The sequence below is a fragment of the Dermochelys coriacea genome, chromosome 2 (genome assembly GCF_009764565.3).
Source record: "Dermochelys coriacea isolate rDerCor1 chromosome 2, rDerCor1.pri.v4, whole genome shotgun sequence".
Taxonomy (NCBI): Eukaryota; Metazoa; Chordata; order Testudines; family Dermochelyidae; genus Dermochelys; species Dermochelys coriacea.
Window position 1 is genome coordinate 147,431,045 of NC_050069.1, and position 17,027 is coordinate 147,448,071.

Here is a 17,027-nt window from a genome sequence, read left to right on the forward strand (position 1 = left end):
CTGTTGCGTTTCTCAGCAAGAAACTGTCTGAGAGGGAAAGTCACTGGTCAATCAGCTAAAAGGAATGTTACGCCATTGTGTATGCTCTGGAAAAGTGATGCCCATACGTTTGGTGACAGCATTTCCACCTGCAAACAGACCATGCTGTGCTATAGTGGCTTCATACCGTCAAGGACAATAACAAAAAACTTCTTCAGTGGAGTTTAGCTCTCCAAGATTTTGATTTTGAAATGCAACACATTTCAGGAGCTTCTAACAAGAGAGCTGATGCACTCTGCCGTGAAAGTTTCCCAGAATCAACTGGTTAAAATCATCCTTGAAATGTGGAAAATATTGTTAGTTTTTATGTAATCAGTAGTATATCTAGAGGTGCATATGTCTTATTAACTCTGTTTTCTCCTAGAGCTCCAGGAAGAAATCATAGCCAGTGTGGTACAGGCTATCTAGCACCATCTATGATTTGGGGTGTGTGTCATAACTGTACAGCTAAGGGTAGTCTAGAACTCCTCCTTACCGGAGGGTGGAAACCTAAGTGGTGACCCCCACAACAGAATGTTAATTCAGGGTCAAGGGGGAGGACTGTCACAATATAACTCCCCCCCCCAGGGGTCCCCTGGGTAAGTACGAGCGTTATATATTGCTAATGCTTTTATATGTAGTTGTAAGGATCTCGGGAAGGGTTGAAGGTATGAGTGTAGAGTTAAAGATTTCTTTGCAGGTTGCGAGAGGCCAAAGGGGGAGGAAGAGAGAAGGGAATGGGTTAACTCGACACTCCAGCTAGGTCCAAAAATAAGAGGTTGACTGCAGCCCATGGCCACTGCACACAACAGATTCTCTGCTACTTGCCAAGAAAGATGGAGGTTGAGATTTCAACCCCGACCAGCTGTGAGAAAGGAGATTTGCGGAACTGAACTGCTGGGGCTGCGAAAACGAGTGAGACAGCGAAGGGAAAACAACCATCTCCCGTCCCTAAAGCCGGTGTGTTTTGGGAAAGCTGAGGAAGCCACAGAAAGCCAGTTCGGACTGGTACAAAGAGCACGGGGGACAGAGGTCCCTGAATGGAACGCCCCCCAGAAGAACCAAGGGCTTAAAAATCCTCCCAAGAGCCAGGGCAGGTTGGAAATCAACAGCGGACCCAGGGTGACCTGTGCACGGGACAGAACTCTCGTCTACCCTTCCCCCTCTTGTTCTTACGTTACACCCGGGCTTGGATAGCCTCTGGTAGTGTGTGTCTGAGTATGAAAGTGGGTTAGGGTTTGGGGCACTAATGCTTTCTTCCTTCCTCTGAGTGACGTGGGAAGCACCCATCACTCTCCACTGTTATTTTACTTTATTTTACTAATAAAGCTTTAAAATTTAGTCACTTGGTGTGCTCTTCATCTCCTCCCCAACGATCCTGCGGCCTCAGCCTGATCACCTGACGCCTCAGGCAGATTGGTAACATAAATCTGTCACAGAGGGACTCTGCCTGAGATAGTAACTCTATGATTTCAGATATTGTGAACCAAGCCATATATCCCACGTCCCATAAGGTATTTTAAGTGCCAATGGTATTGGCATATAGCAGTTGTTGCTAAAGAGAAAATGAGATGCAGTAAATTTGGGGGAGAGCATTCCCATGAAAATTGTATAGAAGGGACAGAAGTCAAATGTAGTAACTAAGAGTGAATTGTGGCAAGGCAAGCTAAAGAGATACAAAAGACAAAAGCTGTTAATAAATGCTGCAGAAAGAATAGGCGATGGTCTACTAGTCATGAAAAAGTTATCAATCATAAATTATAAACTGGGAAAAATCAGAAAAAAATGAAAATTATAGCCACGGCAATTAAAACATACTTGTCAATAGACTGTAGTCATGCAATTTTGAATGAAGTTAATGGTGAAATATGATTAGTATGGGGATCTCAGTCTTTTGTTGGAATGTACACAGTTTGATAGCACATCGTGAAGAACTCAAAGAAAATATCCTTGAAATGAAAACTAAACCAGATGTCATATGTATCTAGGAAACGTGGTTGCTTGAATCGTGTGGTTTTTTTTAAATTCCAGTGTATATATTTTCTTTAGGCAAGACCAAAAACTCAGAAGAGGAGGAGGCACTTGTACTTTAATAAGGGAAAGATTAAACTACATAGTAGCACAAAATGATGAAGCAAGCCTAGAATATAATGCTGTTGAAATCCCAATGCAGAAGAGTAACATTTTTTGAGGATTTATAATATCTATAACCCATGTGGGAAATTAGAAAGTTCAGAGATACAAGAAATAGCGAAAAATTATAAAAGACCATATATTATATGCGGTGACCTAAATAGACATAATAAATCGTGGGGAAATAAGACAGCTGATGAAAATGGTGCATGGTTAGAAAAGGTCATTGATGAGAACAATCTAGTAGTTTTAAATGATGGCATCACAACTAGATTTAATGCAGAAGATGGTAGCTTTTCCTGCTTAGACCTGGGAATTATAACAGGAGATATTGCAAATAAATGCAACTTGGAAATGTATAAGGAAGAAGGAAAGGGAAGTGATCATTTCTCTATACTTATTACTTTTCAATGGTAAGGTAAAGAAAAATTACTAACCTGGAATTTTAAGAAAGCTAACTGGGAGCTCCTATTTACAAGTAAATGTACCAAATTTGTAAATAATCATTGTGTGAATGATGACAGAGAGAATTTCAGTGATAATGTAAAAAAAGGATGAATAGTAGCAGCTACTGTAGCCATATCATGGTTACTGAAGTATCCCAAAACTAAAAACTCACTTCCATGGTGGAATGAGGAGTTCAAAATGGCACTTAAAGAAAGGAACAAAACCTATAAAAAGCGACAAATATAATGAATAGTGAAGATCTAATGAAGTATAAAAGAAGTAAGGCAACAGCACAAAGAATTACAAAAATAATCAAAGAAAGAGAATTGGAGGGAGTACTGCTCCACTGTCCCTTTCCCTGCTCCAATGGGGGCTGCTGTGCTCCCTCTGATGCTCACATCTCTGTCAGGGGGCAAGACAGACCATGTGGTATGGGTGGTGCTGTGCCAGGGTTCCATGACCATTAAGGCAACCATGCCCGTGCCTAAAAGGGAGTCTGTGAGTCTGCAGAGCTCTTGGCCCCCCTCTATGCAATGGGACAAGCTGTGTCAGTTCCTTTCAGACACACTTAGCTCCAGAAAGAAGGTGCAGCTTAGTTTCCAGAAGTTGGAGGATTTTACTCACATTCTCCAGGGCATGAGGGTCTTGGTGTGGGAGAGTAAAGGGATAAAAGAAAAGTCTACCAACAGCCCCACAGCTTTCCCCATCACATTTGGGATCAACAACATGTTGCTGCGTGGTTCCCTGGGGCGGGGGGTGGCACAGCCGTCAGCTGCCAGGACCCTTGAGCTGCACAATGAGACTTAACACCTCTGCATCTCTGAACATCAGGGACTGTTGGGAGAGTCTTCGCAGGTGCCAGGTACTCTCCTTCTTGTGTGTGTGGTGGGGGGTACTCTTCCTGCAGGAGATTAACACCAATCCAGCTGCTGAAGCCAGCTGGCAACTGGAGTGGCAGGACAGGGTGTATTTCAACTACCACACTGCACTCTCGGCTGGAGTGGGTGACCACCCTGTTCTCCCTGGACCTACAGCCCCAGGTCATGCTGGGATGCCAGCTGCATCTCCTGGTTGTGTGGAGAGGTTGATCCTCAAACTTCTTAACATCTAAGCCCTGATACGCGAGTGGATGCAGTTCAATTGGCAGACATCCATCTTCCTCAGCACCTTGGATCCTTGCAAGTGCCTGGACCTGGGTGGGGATTTTAACACTGCCCTCCTCTGCCGCATTTAAACCCCGGGGGGCAGTTGAAAGAGGGATGCAGCAATTTAGCAGTTGGAGCTGGAGTGGCGGCTGCTAATCGTGGGGCACTCTCTCTGCAGAGATTGCCAAGAGAAGGACAAACCTCAATAACCATCAGGCACAGGGAACCTTTCTTCAATCCTGCATCCAGCTCTTTCAGGAGATGGATTGTGTCTCCCACTTCTTCTATGCTCTGGAGAAAAAGAGGGGTTCCAAAAAGCATATCAACTACCGCCTCAAGGAGGATGGCACCCTTCATACCAATAAGGGACAAGCTCCCTATAATCGGCACAGGTAACCAAGACCATCTAGAGGACCTTCTTGCTCTGGCAATTCCTTGGGGCCCTCCATCTTATACTCACCAACAAATTTCCAAGCATTGACGGGCTAACCATGGAACTCTACCATGTGTTCTGGGACATCTTCAGCCTGGACCTTGTCAACATCTGGCCTGAGTCCTTAGGTAGTAGGGTGCTCCTTCTGTCATGCATGTAGGCTGTACTCACCCTGCTGTCCAAAAAGGGAGTCCTCCATGACCTCAGGAATTGGCAACCAATATCACTCTTCAGCATGTACTATAACATAGCAAAGGCCATCTTGCTGTGACTGAAGTCTGTGCTGGTAGACATGATCCACCCAGAGCAGACCTACACAGTCCAAGGTAGACCATCTTTGATAATTTGGTCCAGGACCTACTCCATCTACCATATAGTGATGTTCTGTCTCTTGCCCTCCTGTCTCTCAACCAGGAGAAGGAATTTGACTGGGCGGATCACGGGTTCCCTCTTCATGGGGTTTCTCCAGGTGCTGTATGCCTCTGCAGAGCATCTGGAGTGAAAATATATTGAATGCCTGGAGTTGGTGTGAGCGGGCTGAACAGGCAATGTGTCTATGCACAGTTACGCATACAAACACATCCAATTTCTTTTTAAAAAAATATTGGAATCTACCAGGGTTGGTTTTGTTTCAGATGTTGGCACATATGGCTTTATGCCAGTTGGGATTTTTCACTTTAAAAGGGGAATTCTCCACTGGCCTTGTCTGGCTGGTCTAAGGCTACTTACATACAGAGTAGCCATAGAAGACTGAGAATCTGGCCTGGGAACTTTATAATTTTATTTCCGCAAAGCCAACCTCTGCACAACTTTGTTTGAGAGGCATTTAAGCCAGTCAGCAAGGCATTGTATATGCATCATTCTGTCAGTTGGTCAGTTTGCTTCACCAATTTTATCATACTAAGCCCCTAGTCACCCCCACTCCACTATCCCAAGGTCTTTTGGACAGTGTTATCTGGCCCTCAGACACAGAACTACTTCTCTTTTCTCTCCCACTCCCTGCCTGTCTGTTTTAGGCATGCAAGCTTGTACTTCACACATAGATGCCAACTTCATGGGTGCTCTGGGGCTGGAGCACCCACGGGGAAAAAATGGTGGGTGCTGAGCACCCACCAGCAGTCCCCCTATAAGCTCTCCCCAGCACCTCCCACCCACCGGTGGGCCCTGCAAATCAGCACCTCCCCTTCCCTGCACCTCCCGCCTGCCACAATCAGCTATTTCGCGGCATGCAGGGAGGGTGGGAGGAGGGGGAGCAGCAAGGACATAGCACGCTCGGGAGAGGGGACGAAACAAGGTGGGAAGAGGCAGGTCGGGGTGGAGCAGGCGCAGGAAGAGGGGAAGACCTTGAGGGAAGGGGTGAAGTGGGGGTGGGTCCTGGGGAAGAGCCAGGGATCAAGCACACCCTGGCACTTTGAAAAGTCAGCGCCTCTGACTTCACAGGTGAGGGTTGGCCTCCTGCTCCCCTGTAGAAAGGTTATGTTCAGAAAAAGTTGACCAGCAACAATCTAATAAAACACTTGTAGTACCTAAAGACATACACAATGTGGTAGCGAAGAATGCACAGGATAGCATATCAAGCTGTTAGGACATGACAGTATGCAAAATGTTAAGGCTGTCCTACATAGTGTGAGACAGAAGACTCACATCTATGATTCCCTTAGCCAAACTCCCATTTTGTTTTGTCACATCCATGAAACTTCAGCTATATTACCAAGATAATCATATTCAAAACTAGAAAAAATGGCCTAGCTTCAGATCACAAATAACAACGTAAAAATAGTAATCGTGAGATATGAGTTTTGTAATGCATTTATGCTATCAATTTGTTTTATTCATTTGTTTTGTTTCCAAAATATACACACTTGCAAAGGGGCTGACTGGAGAATGTCCAGAGAAAGGGAATGCCCTTGATACATGCCCACAGAACAATAATGGGAAAGCTTTAAAAGGAAAACTTTATACCCAAACACTAAGGCCCAAAGTGACCAATTATTATTATTTAGACCAAAAATAAAAAAGTAAAATGGAAAAAAATAGATAATAATGATGGTAACAACTTACTGGAATGTTGGTCAACAACAATCAATGAGTTGTATGAAATGAAAATGGAAGGGGGGAAAAAGGATTCACGGAGATAAAGACAAAGAAAATATCATGGAAAGGAACTGAGAGAAAGGAATGAGTCAGAATGCAAGAGAGGGTTGACCCACTAACTTACAAAAAAGGGTGACTTTTTTTCTTTTCTTTCAAATACGATGGAGAGAAAAGTCTGGGCTGGCTCTCCTTGGGAAGGTGACATTTTACATTATGATAGGAGCACAAATGTAAATCCTTCATTTATCTAACATTCAACTCAGTAATTCATTATATATGCTATAAAACATATTCTACAACATACACTAATCCCAGTTGAAATGGTGTCTTAGTTAGCTAAGAAATAGTTTTAATGTGCATATATAGAAAACATTATCTTACCAATAGCAACTAAAATCTATTAAACTGTAGGTTAATATAGTGAAATCACATTTCAGTGTGGTGTGTTAGTCAGCCGTGTTAGTCAGCAAAAACAATGAGGAGTCCTTGTGGCATCTTAGAGACTAACAAATTTATTTGGGCATAAGCTTTCATGGGCTAAAACCCACTTCATCAGATGCATGGAGTGGAACATACAGTAGGGAGGTATAAATACACAACATATGACAAGATGGAAGTTGCCTTACCAAGTGAGGGCCAATGCTAACGAGCCAATTCAATTAAGGTGGAAATAGACTGTTCTCAACAGTAGACAATAAGGGGAAGAAATCACTTTTGTAGTGCTAATGACGCCAATGTAAACAAGTTGGCCCATTTCAAACAGTTGACAGGAAGGTATGAGTATCAGCAGGGGGAAATTAATTTTTGTAGTGAACCATCCACTCCCAGTCTTTATTTAGGCCTAATTTGACGGTGTCCAGTTTGCAAATTAATTCCAGTTCTGCAGTTTCTCACTGGAGTCTGGTTTTGAAGTTTTTTTGTTGAAGAATTGCTACTTTTAAGTCTGTTATTGAGTGTCCAGGGAGATTGAAGTGTTCTCCTCCTGGTTTTTGAATGTTATAATTCGTGATGTCAGATTTGTGTCCATTTATTCTTTTGCGTAGAGACTGTCCGATTTGGCCAATGTACATGGCAGAGGGGCATTGCTGGCACACGATGGCATATATCACATTGGTAGATGTGTAGGTGAACGAGCCCCTGATAGTGTGGCTGATAGATACTGCCAGGGCAGTGAAATTGAATATTCATAGCAAGGCTATTGACTTTAAAATTGACTCAGGAGCAGACATCACAGTCATCTCAGAAGAGACATACAATCGCCTTCAACCTCTCCCAGAGCTGAAATCACCTGACACAGCTCTGACGAGCTCTGGAAATATCCTGAACTGCATTGGCCTGTTCACCATAGAAACAACTAACAAAAGCTTTGCATTCAGGGTGTATGTGATCAAAGGATCACCAAACAACATCTTTCTCAGCCACAGCATGTTAGCCATGATGGGCCCAGTGAGAAAGATGGAAGAATTTGATGGAATATTTCAATCCAATCCAATCCAATCCAAGGCAAGGCAAGGCAATCCAATCCAATCCAATCCAAGGCTATCCAAGGCAAGGCAAGGCAAGGCAATCCAATCCAATCTAATCCAAGGCTATCCAAGGCAAGGCAAGGCAAGGCAATCCAATCCAATCCAAGGCTATCCAAGGCAAGACAAGGCAAGGCAAGGCAATCCAATCCAATCCAAGGCTATCCAAGGCAAGGCAAGGCAAGGCAATCCAATCCAAGGCTATCCAAGGCAAGGCAAGGCAAGGCAAGGCAATCCAAGATATTGGATATTGGAGATATTGGACTTTTGAAAAGAGATGCAGTACAAATAACCTTAAGGGACAATGCTGAACTATATAGTGTACATACAACTCATAGGATTCAAATCCTATTACTTCTTAAAGTTATAGTGTCATTTCCCAAAATACGTTTCACCTTTCAGTCATTTGTCACACATTCTGCCTCTGTACCCCACCGGCCAGTGTGTGTGGTATGTGTTCCCCTCTGCACCCAATCCACAGAAGATGTGCATCTGTTAACAGCTCAGAACTTGGGAGTCTGGTTCTTTAGCACAAGCTGTAAATATTTCCGCTTTCAGCTAGGAAGAACCCCAGTTCAATCATTGGTGCTGAGCAAGATGGCAGCTGCCCCATATTAGCATGTTTAAAGAGTGAGAAGCATGCTCATACAAACAGGGATGTGGGACCCAGAGCAAGGACGGATGCAACAGACTGCTGTAATACAGGCACAAGCAAGCTGCTTCTGGCTGTTTCTAGAACTTCATGAAAGCTACAGCGTTTTGGGAATCACATGGATAGGGAGATTCCATCCAGCTGACAGGTTATATGCTCTCCTCTCACCATGGAGGGTTGCTTTTGGTATACATACTATTAGTACGTTTAAAATGGGGATTAAGTGTTATGGACACACAGAACTTACTGATGCATGCCACAGCCTCACACTCTTAGGCAATACATACCCCAACTTCATCAACTTTCAGTTTAATGCAAAATCTTAACAGTGACCTCATATGCTTTCATATCTATTATATCAACAAATCAGCACATCTGACTGTCACAATTTTCTGCAATTGGGAAGTGATTATGATGCTGGAGGTTGGGTGAAACGTCCCTGAAGATGGTGGGCATGACATCTGCCCTTCATTCAGGATAAATATAAGAATCAGTCCTTTCTAGTAAGACAGTTGAAAAAATAGGAGCCACTACTCAAAACACTCACCGTAGAGGTGAGCTCTCATGAAATGGTTGTAGAGAGAAAGACACCTCCCTCATAACTTTTAGTACAATGGTTAGGGGATTCACCTGGGATGTAGAGCTCCCCTATTTAAGTCCCGCTTCCACCCTAGTGGGAAACAGGATTTGGACAGCGATCTGCCACCTCTCAGGTGAGTATTCTAATCACTGGGCTACAGGGTATTCTGATGTAGGTGGTAGGGCTGCCTCAGTCTCTCCTGTTAGATTAGGGCATTTAGGGATGAGATGTTCACATCCCTTCTTCCCTGCAGGTGAAGGGGAACTTAAACTGGGGGTCTCCCACAGACCAGATGAGTATCCTACCACTGGGCTAAAGTCATGATTGAGGTGGGCAATCGCCTCCTCTCCCCTGCCTCTTGCACAAACATGGTAGGTGCCTAACCCCAGAAGAGGGTTTTCAGCTGTAAATCCTAAAAAGAGATACCTCCTTGTAGCCCAGACTTAGGTGCCAAACTTCCTGAGAGGGGCAAGGTTTAGGACACACATCCTGGCCTGACACCTCCCATTGGCTAGCTTAGGTGAGGCACTGCCTAGCAAGCTGGTTTTTGTGAATCCCATTTTAAGGTGTCTATGGGTATGTCTACACCCATTTTGGAGCCCATGGTAGTGAGTCTCTCATCCTGAGTCAACAGATTTGGGCTAGCTGGGTTTACGCTAGTTGTAGAGATTACTTCGATGTTGCCTACAGTGGTTTATGGGCTTCAGAACCTGAGTGCCAGCCCAAACTGCAATGTCAAAGCGCTGTATATACAGCTATTTTCAGAGTACTAGAGCTAGCCCTTTTAGCCCACATCTGTCAATCTGGGATGGGAGGTTCACTCCCGCTCACTTCAAAATGCTGCATAAACATACCCCAAATCTCTCCAGTCATTGGATAGGGAACCTAGATGCCTAACCCAGGCTTTGTGAGTTGCAGTGATTTTCTAGGCACCTATAAATGAGGCATAGCAAGGCTAAGCATCACTATATCTAAGTTCCTTTGTGAATGTACATCATAGTTATTTTTATTTAATAGTTAATTAAATTGTATGCTCCCCATTCCATAGTATCAGAGGATAAAAGCAGCAGTGAGGAATTTTAACTTACAAGTCCCCTATGAGGTAGAGAAATATTATTATCTCCATTTTACAGATGGCGAAATGAGTCCCAAAGAGAGTAAATGAGATTCCTGAAGTCACAGATGAATACCACGGCAGAGCTTGAATTGAATTGAACCAAGATCACCTGACTCCTAGTCCACAAGCCCCTCCTTTCTCTCTAGATAAAGTGGATAGTACCCTAGGCTCACTTGGTGCATATGTAGAAGTACCAGGCTGTGACTATAAAGCTACATTGATGTCAGTGTTGGGATTGGTGCTTGTATCTCCATGGAACCCAAATATATTTGTTTGGTCAACTTATTCCTCTATCCTGTTCTGCAATTACTATTTCTTTTAATTTTGTGCAGATAGATATATTTTCCCCAAATAAAAAATCCAGTTTGCTTTTACATGTGCAGTTATTTCTCACAATATATAGGAGAAGTGTAGTTTATTTACACTTGGAATTCAGAAATGGTTGAAGAGACTTTGCTGAACCTTTCAAACACATTCTGCCTGTAAGCTGACATCAGGCACAGAAAATTTCAGTTTAAAAGAAATTATTTGATTAAGTTATGAGCAACTAAAAAGAGAGTTGCAATGAAGGTTGCATTTCAACATTACTAGTAAGGGCTACTCCTATTCCACATACACGCATATGTTGGATGAGATACACCAAAAACAAAATAAACAGTGACAAAATTCCTTCAGGACAGAGGCATAAAAGTAATGATCAGCAGCAAAGAAGTTAACCGCATAAAAGAGAAAAGATATATGGTAGCATTAGGACTTGGCAGCAATGCACACCAAAAATTAATAAATAAAAACACAGGGGATTACATCTGATTTGGAAAATATGTAGTCAAATATTCCAGGATGTTGCAAACAAGAGATTTTTTTAAAAAAAATATTATATGGTAGATGGTAAAGTATTACATAATAATGGATGTCCTTGCTAACTTGATAAGAAAAAGCATGTTGAGGAAGTAGTGTAGTATAGTCTTAACTGACGTCAATCCAGAGGAAAACAAAATAACACAAAACAAAAACTGACTTCCGATACGGGGCAGAGATCCTACTGAAATACCTCGTTTTGGAATGTTTGTTATGAGATGAAGTAATAAGCACAGTACCTGATTGATTTTCATAACTGTTTCTCTTTCTTTTTCCTTCAGTTTCTTGGAGAACAAGAAAAGATGTTGGAACAGACCACTCCATTGACACGATATCTTTTGACTGGGGCTTTGATGACTCTGAGACTCTATATGCTAACACTGAAATTTAATACTGAATCTACACATGTAGCCTCGGCTAACTGATTTATGATATTCTGGTGGATTACATCCCTGTTTTGTCTTTCTGCAGAAATGTGGCCTACTGTACAGTAGCTGGGACATACCACACTGAAAACATAAATTTTTCATGGAAAACCCATACCTGAATATTTAAAACTGCATTATTCAGGGTTTCAGACTCCCTTCTCCTAACAGTGATGTGCAAGTCTGAATGACAATGTATTAAAATAATGTCCATTAAAGATATGCTAAATGGCAAAGAGAAGGATGTGAGCAGTGGCAATTAACTCTAAGAATCTCTCTAAGAAATTAAATTAAATTTAAATTTACTTCCATCCCAATTGTACATGTTATTCATAGCTATTACTTAATAACTGGCACTAAATACTCCAGGGGAGTTCTATGCTATGCTATTCCTGGCTATGTGTAAGTGGGGGAATAGTCCCACTATTGTGGGGAACTTTCCTGGCTTCTGCACTACCCCGGGGAAGTGGGCTAGCAAAAGGATCGGAGTCCTCGCTCCCACTCCCTTTACCTAGTGGCCTCCCTGCCTTTGAGGATTCCCCTTCCACTCTCCTGTCTGACAGAGTCCTCATAACCCCAACAAGGCTGGGCCCAGGATTCCTGGGGGGCTCAACCCCCAACCCTGCTGTGGTCACTTAGGACAGGGGCTAGGGTGTCCCCACTCTGGGGTACTCTCTCTGCACCGGGCACCTCTCTGACCCACTTACCATTACACACAAGTTAAAGCAAATGCAAGTTATTTAATCAACAATTAATTTTAAAAAGAATAAGGAAAAATGGGAAAGGTTAAAGGAAACACATCACCCCGCTCTGTGGCAGGGAACATCACAAACAGTGTCTCTGGAATGTCAGGGCAGTTCACAGGCTGTTCCTTGTCAGTCCCAGGCCTCCTTCTCCAGCCCTGGCTGTGCTGCAGGGATGCCGTGGGCTGGACACTTGCTCTGGTGGTGGCCACACGCTCTCAGGCTCTAAGTGGTAGGACCCTTCTTTCCAGTGTCGCCCCCGCCCTGTCAGGGTTATGATGCAAGCCTGGCCTGCAGAGCCTCTTGGCTGAGGTAATAACTACCAATACATTTTTCTTAGGCATTTATACAGCACCATATCTAAAGCACTGATAGAGAGCACAAAAGCCCAGACAAAAAAGGTGTTTAAGGTGATTTTCTCTCTGTGTTCCTTTGAGGCAGAGGAGTGTGACTTTTTGTGTGTGTTTCTGGTTTTGTTTTTTTAAACTAACAGCATCATTTGCAGGAATAACTTCTTCAGAAATCTGTTTACACTTTGCTCATTGAGACCTGAAGATGGAAGTTTGCTAAGCATCTGCAATCTCTGCATGTTGGAAAAATTAGGCTACTTATTTAGGTATCTAAATATAGAGTTAGAAGCCTAATGTTTGGCACCCAGTTTTGAAAATCTCGCCTATGTCTGTTAGAATTTAACAAAAATTAATATGAAATAATATGTTTGGGGGTTTTCTTTAATTTCAGCTAAATCAGTTTTTATTTTAATTTAATTCCATTGCACTATTGAACCTTAAGATTCAACAGCATTGCACTAATGCCCAAGAATCAGAAATTAAAATATAGTATTAAAGGAAAGTGAAACTGACCAGTCTAGTTTCACTGTTCAAGATGAATGAAGTAAACAGATAGCATCAAAGGATAAAAGAGAGTTAGATTATTAAAACCTGAAGAAATGTAAAAGAATCTAAGGTGTTATTAATATAGGTTGGGGGGAAATGTTAATAAATAATCTTTATCTTGACAGCATCCCTTTCATCATAAGTAGGCCTGTGTTCAAAAGCTTTTACTGGCATAAAGTGCATGGATTCTGAACTTAATTAGTGATAGTAACATTATCTTAATTCACTAACCCTAGCCTTTGAACATGTATTTAATACTCAGATGACTAAGTATTTCAAAAAGAATGAGGTAACATTTAACTAGGGATAACACCTCAATTATTAGCACTGAATCTTGATCATTCCGGACAGATGAATACAAGCAAGTTTTTTTGGGAATGTATCTTCCATGAATCTGGCTTGTTATGTTTATCAAACTCTTGTAGTTTTCAAGCAATCCCTATTGTCTTCAGTGATGACTGAAAGAGGTATTGGGAAATAGAATATCTAGAGGTCAAGAAGTGGGAATGACTAAATGTGCTGGCCCTGCTGTAATGATTTCCCACTCTTTCAGGATTGTACAACCAGCTAATTGAAGTCTTATGTTTTACCAAACACCTTACATTTTTCAACTGTAGCTTAGATAAGAGTTTTACTTGTTTTCGTAAGCAATCAGAACAATTTTCCTTTTATGAGCCATGAAAATGAGCTTTAATCAAAAACTATGCATCTGTAATTTAAGGACACATTTTCATTGATGGCTCAGACTTTACCTTATTTCACTATAGTCAGAGAGGATTCATCCACGTCTGTTTGAAAAACTTCACCTTTTATTCAGAATTAATATAGCTTATCAAATAAATGGTCTGTTCATATCATGCAATGTATGTTTTTCAGTGCACTTTGGGATATTTAGTCATACAAATAAAATAATCCTGATCAAGACACATGTTTCTCTTTCTCTTACTCCACAGTGTTAATATTCCGGATACTTTGACACTTTTCCTCAAAGTTTTCATAGCTAGCCTTCTAAATGCAAAATTCTTTATATTTACATATTTGACTTTTTTTTTGCATAACCCTCAGCAAAAGGCTTTATTCCTCCTGGGTTATTTTGAACTCTGCCTGTTTTAGTTTGCATATCTTCTAGGAAGTTCACTGCATCTTTGTCATTAATAAATGGAATTGCTTGATTCCTGACAAGCCTGACTCGTGAGTTTCTATTAAACATTAGACTTCATGCCTGAAATCAAGTTGGTTATATTTCACAGTAAAAGAATATATAACAGAAGGCATGATTATTTCTTGTCCACATTCTACTGGATAGTTAACAAAGGTAAATTGTTCTGATCTTGGTATATTGTAGTATGTTTAGTTTTGTGAAAAGATTATACTTTTTTCGGTACACTGCACAAATGGAGTAATATAATGATTATACCCAAAATTATGTTGAACCTATGAAAGCACTCCATACACTGCTTTTGCAGTCATAGTCTATATCAATAATTTTAAAATTTTGAAATATTTTTGTGCACAGTGGGAAATTTTGGAACTTTGAAATTATGTACACTGTGGTATGATGATTATGGAGAGAAGCTCAATAGGTAAGGTTGAAGCTAACCTTCCATTATAACCCTATCACCAGCCTTACAAAACTGAAAACAATAAACCTGATATTTGACAGGCACAAATTTATGCCAGGCTAAGTTTTTTTCTAGAATTCAGGAGACAAATTAGACAAAGCACATGAAGGCTCAAAAACTGGTGAATTTACTTCTTTAGCACTTTCCTGTAATTTTTTTGCCTTGTTTTAATTCTAAAACGGTTTGGCCCAAATATGGTTAAAGATTTTAGTGTTTCAAATAACCAGTAGTTTTTACTAGTTTTATCTGGGTAGGTGTGGAGGTGTGTGGCTGGGGGGGGGGGGGGTTAATAACTGATGGTAGCTTCTCTTTATGTTTTGGGCATCATGAAATTAACTCAGGATGACCCTGATGTAGGTTTATAGGTGTACAGGCACACAGAAAACTATGATGGATGAAGAGGCAAGCAGGGAATCATTTTAGGGGACTGAGGACAGAGCTTGGTGAGGGAGAGAGAGAGAGATGAGGAGATTGGTGTGGTACATAGCAATTGGTAGGTATATGAGTAGGCACATGCTGGTCTGGGGAAGAAGCAGTTGAGAGGTTGCTTCTCAAATAAATTCACTTTATAAGTCCCCTATCTAGCCATATAGTTCCCTTTCCATGATGGATAGACTAGATTCTTTGTTTTTGTTTTGTATTTTGTTTAAAAATTCCCAGGAATTTATCAGTGTTTATTACAAAAATTAAAAACAGCTGAAATTAATTTCAGATTTTTGGGTAAATTTCAGGAATAATATTGAGGGATGCCAGATAGAAAAAAACCAACAAATAGAGCAAAATAAGAGTATTGAAAGTAAAAGAAGTATAATTCCATGGTTCATTTAATGAACTGTACTTTAACAGTATGTACTTATATGCTTGCACATTTGTATGTGTATGTGTGTGTGCATCTTCTACTATGTTGACTTATTTTAACAGACCCAGCCTGATATTAACACTTAGACTAATTTATTATTAACAAAACAACATCTACCTAATGTAATGTATTGGTTTTTCTTAACATAATCAGTATTTTCATGTACTTGAGTGGCTCAAAACTTGGATGAATATTGTTAACCTCCCTCCTCCCCAAAAAATAGCTTTTGTAAAAAACCCAGGAATTTTCAATAGAAAAACAATAATAACTAGGGCTGTTGATTAATCGCACTTAACTCGTGCGATAAACTAAAAAAAAAATTAATCGCCATTAATCACAGTTTTAATGACACTGTAAAACAATAGAATATCAATTGAAATGTATTAAATATTTTGGACGTTTTTCTACACTTTCATATATATTGTATTCTGTGTTGTAATTTAAATCAAAGTATAAATTATTTTTATTACAAATATTTGCACTGTAAAAATGATAAACAAAAGAAATAGGATTTTTCTATTCATCTCATACAAGTACTGTAGTGCAGTCTCTTTGTTGTGAAAGTGCAACTTACAAATGTAGATTTTTTTGTTGTTCCATAACTGCACTCAAAAACAAAACAATGTAAAACTTCAGAGCCTACAAGTCCACTCAGTCCTACTTCTTGTTCAGCCAATAACTAAGAGAAACAAGTTTGTTTACATTTACAGGAGATAATGCTGCCCTCTTCTTATTTACAATGTCACCAGAAAATAAGAACAGGCATTTGCCTGGCACTTTTGTAGCCAGCATTGCAAGGTATTTATGTGCCACATATGCTAAACATTCATATGCCCCTTTATGCTTCGGCCACCATTCCAGAGGACATGCTTCCATGATGATGATGCTCATTAAAAAAAAATGCGTTAATTAAATTTGTGACTGAACTCCTTGGGGGAGAATGGTATGTCCCCTGCTCTGTTTTACCCACATTCTGCCATATATTTTATGTTATAGCAGTCTCGTATAATGACCAAGCACATGTTCATTTTAAGAACACTTTCACTGCAGATTTGACAAAATGCAAAGAGACTTCTAAAGATAGCTACAGCACTCGACCCAAAGTTTAAGAATCTGAAATGCCTTCCAAAATCTGAGAGGGACGAGGTGTGGAGCATGCTTTCAGAAATCTTAACAGAGAAACAGTCTGATGCAGAAACTACAGAACCCAAACCACCAAAAAAAGAAAATCAACCTTCTGCTAGTGGCATCTGACTCAGATAATGAAAATGAACATGCATCGGTCCACACTGCTTTGGATTGTCATTGAGCAGAACCCGTCATCAGCATGGATGCATGTCCCCTGGAATGGTGGCCTCACTATGAAGGGACATATGAATCTTTAGCACATATGCAAAGTAAATATCTTGTGATGCCGGCTACAACAGTGCCATGAGAATGCCTGTTCTCACTTTCAGGTGACATTGTAAACAAGAAGCGGGC